Source organism: Ceratosolen solmsi, unplaced genomic scaffold (genome assembly GCF_000503995.2).
Source record: "Ceratosolen solmsi marchali unplaced genomic scaffold, CerSol_1.0 scaffold14, whole genome shotgun sequence".
NCBI lineage: Eukaryota > Metazoa > Arthropoda > Insecta > Hymenoptera > Agaonidae > Ceratosolen > Ceratosolen solmsi.
In genome coordinates this window covers 7,202,316-7,211,628 of record NW_011948420.1, presented here as the reverse complement: position 1 = coordinate 7,211,628, position 9,313 = coordinate 7,202,316, and positions in this window count along the sequence as shown.

Here is a 9,313-nt window from a genome sequence, read left to right as displayed (position 1 = left end):
CCTCGAAGCCGGCTGGGCTGGCCAGCGAGTTGTATTTACACCCTAAAGTCGCCCTCGCTCGGCTCTCGGCTCTCGGCTCTCTTCTCTCGCTTCCTTCACTCACTCACTACTCACTCTCGCTACCCAGCCGTCTCTATCTCTCTCTTCTCGTTGCTCTCTTGCTCTCGCTCGCTCTCCCTCGACAAAGAGGAAGGAGAGAGAGAGAGAGAGAGAGAGAGAGAGAGAGCGCGTGTGCGTGCGCGTGTGTATGTGGGATGAGGGTGAAAACACACAGCAGGACTGACTCGCAAACACAACAACCGCACTTTACCGCTCGAGCGCAATAATCCAGGACGTGTAACAACACCGACTCGGCCAGCGGAGCCTTCGGCCCGACAATCTTCGCTCGCGTTGCTCGTGATGCGCGAAGCTGCTGGTCGATGCGATAATGAAGCGCGCGCGGGTTTTACGTTCGCGGGAAGCGAGTGACGGTTAGCTGTGTCGGTGCGTACATACAGCGGCACACTGGACCCCCGAGTTCTCGGTTCCTCGTCAGCGCCTCGTGCATATGGCGCGCACCGCCGCCCGTAACTGTCGGCGGTGTGCGCTGGCGAGCGAGGAGCGGTGATTGGCCGAGGTGGAGCGACACAGCTGGCGCTCAGCTGATTTCGCGGCCTCACCGCGAGCTAGTGTGAGTGCGGGACCTTAGTCGTGTGCAGTAGGCCGGCCGCGTAGGTGCGCATGGAGGCAGAAGGGGCTACGTGGGCAACGGTGCCACGGCGCTGCTACGATGGTACGTGTGGTGCACGCGCGAACAGATGTGGCGCGGTGGCGGGAGGGAGAGAGCCGATGGTCGACGGAGTACAGCCCGCGATAAAGAGAGCGAGAGGGCGAGGGGGACGACGACGTCGACGACGTGCCGTGCGTGCGCGAGCGAGGGTAGAGGCGCGGGAAATGTACGCGCGTAAATCGCGCGCGCGCCCCTCTGCGCCGGGACCAACGGCTGCTTATCGAGGGGGACGTTCTCATGGACGAGGAATGGCTTTTTTTTTTCTCCTTTTGGCGGGTGTGCGCGCGCGCGCTTACGTACGTGTCAACGGGGATCGGAGTCCCGAGTGGAATTTTGGCGAAGGTAGGGAATGTGGTGCGCAGACGAGAGACGAGAATGGTTTATCATTGTCAGGGAGAACGACTTTGCCCGCCGATTGTCCATGTTGGTCGTGGATGTTCGAAGCGAGTCGCATAGCCACAAGGTGTTGAGCCTCGATTCGTCGCCGCAAAAGTACCTTTGCATAATAATGTGCCGTTCGTTATCGTTTACCTCTCTTCACACATTTGTGGCGGCAAACGGCTTTCGCGTAACAACCTACCTCCTACAGCGTCACTTTCTTGGTGAATTCACTCGCGCATTCTTATGGGGCTCCGTAACGACGATTGGGAGTTCATTTTTTAACGGATGACGCGATCATCCAAGAGAATCATATGCAAATAATACATTTGCCTCTTACTTATGCTCCATACATTGCGTCGAGCAAATTTCTTGATATTGTTGATGGCTTTGCGCTATATCGATCCTTCCTAATGTCCTTTAAATACATAACTAAATCTCGTCTTTTGCCACCGAGAGTTGAAATCGAAAATTCGCGCATCAATCGATCATTGTTCAAATTGCAATGCAACGATGAACAAACTAAACGGCAAAAACGTCCCGTTGTTTCACTAGAAATCAATCGTTAACAATAGTAATCGTTAACAATACAATCGTTAATAAAGTAATAACACTGCTACCCAAGAAAAAAAAAAAAAAAAAGAAAAAAAAGAAAAAAGCGAGAATATTTTTCTTTGTTTTAGAATTTATGCAAATTGAGAAAACTTGTCGTTATTTATATTACATTGTTAACTCAAGTGACATGTAAATTTATAAAATACCCACGACATTGTTAAAAACTAATAATTATCAATTGACTTTTTGATTTCTTATAAGGTCATGATATTTCGTACGCCAGTGCCAACAAAATGGAACGATTAATATGCTTAATGCAATTAATTTGTGCATTATTTAAAGGTACACGAATGTGGCGGGAAATAATTATCACGATATTTCCCGCGCTACGTGGGAGGTTGATACTCGCGCGCTTTATAAGAAATGGACAAGTTTCTTGATTTGGCGGTCGTCGTGCACAAAATTCATTTCTATTTATTCTAGAATCTGAACCGAAATATATTTCCATTTTCCAGTTAATTTATTGCTATTTTATTTCTATTTGTCTAACTTGCAGATAGTTGGAAAATTAAAAGATTTAAAGACAATATACCACTATGCCATTGCGATTTAATTATTTCATTTCATTTCATTTTTTTTTTTTTGGTTTTTTTTTTTACTTTATTCTAAGATACGCAAATTCTATGATTAAAAATTATTTTCAATGTCAATAATTACAATTAATGGTATAAAAGTCGTGTATAATGGCCATAATTATGACTTATTAATTAAGAGAACAAATGAGAAATTAAATAAATATATTTTTCAGCTTATGTTAATTACAATTAATAATCAATCATAAGTACTATTTGATACATTTGTTTGTCAAGATTTTTCATTTTTCATTAACTATTATTTAAATAAATTTAACAATTTATTAATGTCCAATTTATGCATTACGAAGCAATTTCGTGAATATAATATAAATTATTTGTAAAATTGAGCTATATTTATAAATCGAATATTTAATAATTATTGTTATTGTGTAAATTATATCGATAGAAAGAAAACATTTTTTAATTACTAAATTACTTTTACCTGTAGCGATTAAATTAAGGAATATTCTGTCTATACATATATATATATATATATATATATATATATATATATATATATAATTAATTAGTACAACATCAAGAATAAGTTTTAACGAATTTAAAAAGAAATTTCGAAATCTAACTTAAATTAAGCATTTTTTTATTTTTATTGAAAAAAGTAAGAGATAACAAATAAACAATAAAAAAAATAGTCTGTATAGTTCTGAATGAATAGGAAAATTAAAGGATCGAATTTATGATTGTTTGGAAGAATTTTCACTCTAAAGGAGTAGTACATATAAATTATAATTACATGCCAAGGATTAGGAAACATATTTTTCCATTTATGTTACAAATCATCATGATATATAAATCTTTTCCCAATTACTAATCGTATATACTTGTACTTTTCAATGAAATTCTTTCAATTTCAATTATTTATAACATTACATAAGTACAGTTTCTCACTTTATCAGTAACAAATGACAAGGTAAAAAATAAGAAACATTTAAAAATAATACTTAATGTTACTTCTGAGTTATTTTAATTTTTCTTTTCAATAAGTACTTTAAATTATAGAACAAGTGTTGATGTGATTATAAACGAAATTCAAAATTTTCATGAAACCTACATCTCTGTACTTAAGGGAATTTTTCATACTGTTTTCTAACTAGATTTCGTAATCCACATTCTTTAAAGATATTATTAGATGTTTTAAATAAATAAATTAATTAAAATTCAATTACAATTTCATAGAAAAATATTGTACATAAAAAATATTGTAATTATGCGTACTAAATAAAAAATGAATAGAAAAATTGATAATAATTAAGGAATACGTTTTTCTATGTCTCATTTGTATATTGAAATTATTAATATATTACCAATAAATTGAACAAGTAATTAATATTATAACTACGATAAAAAGTGAAACAATTATATACATATAATCGTAAAATAGCTAGGAATATATGAATTCCCATATCTTGGGAGTACACGATAAAATAATATAATTAATATTACAATAAAAAGTAATACGAGTGTGCAGTCTTTGAACTATAAGACATAAATTCATAAATTTCACAATAATTAATGTAAAACCATACAGTTGAGTAAATACATTAAAAACTTTTGTGTATATTTTATAATGTTAAACTATTAACTAAAATTATCATAGAAGCAATGCTTGATAAGTATAAATATAATTTTATTTTATTTAACAGTAATATGTTTGAATAAATTAATTATATCCATATTATAAATGCAGAAATAACATTAAGATAATCAAAATTTGACACTTTATTTTAAAAAGTAATTTGAAATATTCATGCTTAAAAAATTTTCAAACTAAGAATATATAAAAAAATCTAATATTAATTTATTTGGCAATTATGTTATTTATACATACATTGATGTCCGATTATTGAACAGAAAGCAAATATTAATATTTATTAATCAAATAAAGTAAATTAAAATGTATATATATATATATATATATATATATATATATATATATGTATATGCAATGATAAGAGAATATACAATTAGTACTTTACAATATCTTCATTTGCGAAAATAATTTTTTGCGAATTGCGAAATTGCGAAAAAGTAAAAATCCAAGAATTAAAATAAAATCGTTGAAATAGTATTCAATTTACAATAATGTATTTAATAACAAACTTTTATTTATACAAGCAATAAGAAATCTTAATGTTTTTAACATTGTTACATTAAAAATATTCAAAATAATATGTAAATAATGAAAAAATTTTAATCTTGTACTTTAGATATAAATGACTTGCGCACTGTGTATGTATAGCATTGGCTGACAGGTTGATTGATATTAACCACTTTCACGTCGTGGATCTTTGAAGCTTTTTGAGCTTTTAAATTCAAATATTTGATATTATTATATGTAATTAAAACCTAACTAAAAGCTTATTAGATTAAATATTTATGGTTTCTATGTAAAATGATAATAGAAGACGTGAAATATATCCTTTATTAATTGATGTTAAACTATTAATAAATCATTGAGCATTTAATGGATGTACATATTTATGCTCTATAGAGCAATATTATTTTCATTAATTATACATTGCATTGTAATTGGGAATAAAATTTAAAACCAAAATTAAAAAATATCTGTTTATTTTTCAATGCGAATAATTAAGTATTCAATTCCTCGAATAAATATTACAAGCATGAACATAATATCAATTTTTTAAATCCAATTATTCAAGATATGCTATAATATCAATAGATTATTATATACTATGAAATCTAATTTAAAAACTACTAAATACTACTATATTTGAAGATAGTTAATTTATCATTTAAATTTAAACTGTAAATTATCTAATTAGATGTAACTAAGGTACACAAATATTTGAAAAAGTTTATAGAATTTATAATTAAATTACTTATGAAAAGACCCGTTAAAATAAATACTTAAATTTATATAAAATTTTATGTTGAAAATAAATGCATTCTTCAATTATAATTTATTTGTCATATTGTTATACTTAAATATTTTTAAATATTTCACAAATTAAAAATAAAATATTTTGAAATTTTATTATATGATAACCCAAAAACAATAAAAAAAAAATATTATTTGCCCCATTAAAATTTGACTCTGCATAAAAATTATAATTACAATTGTCGTTGTGTACTTTTTGCACAAATAAATTCATGTCCCTAAACAATTTCTTAATTATATCTGTCATTATAATTATTATTCATTTAATTAATATTAAAAATCCTATAAATTGTAAAATGCCTTAGAAAAAAATATTTTTTATGGATTAAATAAACATTCGAATTAAATTTATTATATAATATATCAACTGTTTTGAACGTAGAATGCGATCGGCTGTAATTTCAAAACATTCTCTATTATTAAATACAAATCGAAATTTGGGAATATAAAAAAATAAAAGAAATTTGTTTAATCTGATACGGTATTATATGATAAACATTGATATAATATTAAAGAAATAATTATGCATATTTTACGTAAGAAAATTAATTTATTAATTAAATTAACCTTCGTCTTTGGTTTTGCTAAAAAATTAGTAAAGACTTTTTAATATTCTAATCTTAATCAAATTAAATATTCTAACATACTTGTTTTAGTAAAAAGAATTTTATAATTTATATGACAAAAAATGAAATGCATTTTTATATAATGAGGTTAGGTCTGTGGTATTTTTCATTTCATCATCCACGTTTTAAATAATCTATTTATTTTTAATAATAAATTAAATAATTAAATGTAGCTGATAAAACATCGAATATCAAACATTTTATTTAAAAATGTAAAATTACTAATAGAAAATCCGCGTGGATAAAAATAATTATTAATTTTTTTTAATCAAGAAAATTGAGTTTGATTTTTAATTGAAAGATCTAAACGTTTTTATAGGCATTTCATTATTATTTTAAATTTCATTAATATTATAAAATATATATACTTTATAGACCATCTTTATATTATTTGTCAGAAAAAAAATATATATATATCATCGAAATAGAAAGTAAATTAGAATTGATTGAAGAATTAAATTTATGAAAAGACTTTAGGAATTAAAGTTAACTTTTTAAAATATATTTGCATTTATAATAAAATATTTTAAACTATTTTATTAATTATATTTATTATTTTATATATCAAGCGTATTAAATAATATTATTACATTTCCTATTGAAGTTTAGAAAATAATTTGTGCAACTGCACAATTATAATGATATCGTTATATTTCTCGAAATAAAGGAATCTATAATTTTATAAACAAATACTTTGGCTTCTTGTTTTTATTTTCATTTATTAAATGCAATTAAAGAATTGATAATAATTATAATTAAAACATTATCAAACATTTAATCAAATTTTTAAAACAATTGTATTTTATTATTCTAAGAAATAAATTATTGTAGAGTTAATTTAAAAAATTAATATCTATATGTAATTTAAATTATAATTGTTTTTTATAACAATATTTTTTTAATTTTTCTAATATTTTTAATATTTCATTCATTTATAATTTTCCCTTTTTCATAATCATGAAATATATAGTAAATAAAAAAAGGAAATCTCGATTAAATTATGAATTGTTTATTTATATTTAAATGTAATAAAAGAATAATTTATAATATTTTTTACATATTTGATACAAAAATATACAAAAATGATCTGTAATTAATATTTTGATAATAAACTAAGGAAATAATTAGACATATTTTTATAATTTTACAGAATAAATTTATACAAGATTTTTCCAACAAAATGATTTAATTTGTGTTTAATTAATTAGTTTAATTTATATATATATATATATATATATAAGTGTTCGTTTTATAGAAAATATTTTCTCGAAATTTTCTATTGTATAATTTATTAACATTTTAATCCCTGTTTTTTATTGTTGATAATAATTACACAAGATACAAACTTTACGTTTGAATAAATCTTCAATCAATTCATACTGATTTTAATACCGATAGATCCTACGAATTATAGGTTATAAGTAAATAATTGTAAACTAAATAGAAATTTGTCGAAAAAATTAAATATATTATTACTAAAATAGTTGTACTATTTTAGCTGACCGTTTTAAATAAAAGTATTTTTTTAATTATTGTACTATATAAATTTTTTTACTAATCAAAGTTGCTTAGCCACGTATATTCTTTTTCGTATTATTAAAATCATAATTTTTTCTTTGTATATTTAAAAATTGTACTAATTATTTTATTTATAAACGTTTGTTAATATACACTATACAAATATATGTATATAAGCATACAAACTCATATTAATAAAGTAAATATTTTAATAATGAAATATTTTATAATATTTGCTACAAAAATTTCAGAATGAAATGAAATAATCATACAGTTAATGAATAATAATTACAATGAATTATATTTTAAAAACGGGCATCCAAATATGGCTGAAATACTTTATGAGATTCTTATCAAGGAACATTACGATATTCCTATCTAGCAGTTTATACTAAATATGCACAGTATTTAAAAATGATTTAGATATATTATCTGATAAATAATTCTATTATTTCATCTCATCTCATTGAATCTAATTTTACCATATTATAAGGATTGCTCCACATTTAACAAGTCGAAATAAATTTAACACATTGAAATAAAATCATAGTCTATAATATTTTATGACTATGAAAATGCTATTTTATGGAATAACTCTATTATGAAAACATCTCATTTTTTTTCTTTTACAAATATTTATAGATGTAAATATTGCATTGATATAAATTCTTATATTAGAAATTATATATTTCACTAACAATTTTAAGAAATTCATCCGGGCGTTATAAAAAATTTAATTTTTCTTTAATAAAATTACAAATTTCTAATCAGAATATTCTTATCAGAATTTAGCATTAATATAATACAACAGACAACTGTTTCTTAAAAAAAAAAAAAAACTGGGGCAAATGTTGATCTGAAAACTTTTAAAATAATGATTACTTGATATTTTTATAGTGATTTAAACAAACTCATTGATTACGAAATCTTTTACAAATTTAATAAAATCGATATATCATAGATCGATAAAACAGATCCGTCTAGTATGATGGTGTCGGTAACTTCATTCTGCATATTAATTTCGTGCAATATTAGATTGAAAAACTGTTATATGAACTTTTTTAATTTTTTATAGAATAATACAAAATTTATGAAACCTTATATTTAATATTTTCGTAACAATGATATAAATTTGATAATTCCATATAAAGTTAATGTTGCATAAAATAAATATAAAAATATCAATAAAATTAATTAATGTATTATTGGTAAGTAAATTAAATTTGTGACAATGGTATATATTACAAGTGATATTTATTTTATGACCGATAAATCAGTGTCCTTGAAACCAAATGATTTTAAAATATTTTTTCATAAAACAGTTACTTAAGTAGTTGCAAAATTTCTACAAGAATTTGAACAAATTTCCTATAAACAGACATTTTTTAAAAGTAAAAATACATAATATTTCAATATATAAATGCATTATTTTTATTGATTTGAATTACTTTATTGATAATTTTCTTTATACTTAGTTATGTGAAATTTAAACTTTAGATATTTTTTTTTTTTTTTTTATTCTAAAAAATCAATTTTTGTAACTGCCAAATTCGAGCTGTTTTAAATTTTTACAATGAAATTAATTAATTCAAACTATTTTAAATATCTTAAGGATATATCAAAGTTAAGTTTAAATAGAAGCAAAAAATTTCTAATAATGTAGAATATAAATAAATAAATGCATGCTCATCTTTATTTACATCTTGAATTTTACATGTTGCACCTTTATAAATATTGTGAGCAGATCCATGTATTCATTATTTCAGCGACTTTTCAACTTTAAAAATGTTACTTTACAAATATTTTGAATTTTCATTTAATGATAAATATTTAGATCAGTATTTTCTTAATTTTATGTATGTCATATTATAAATAACAACAAAATTACATGAAATTATTAGATGTTATT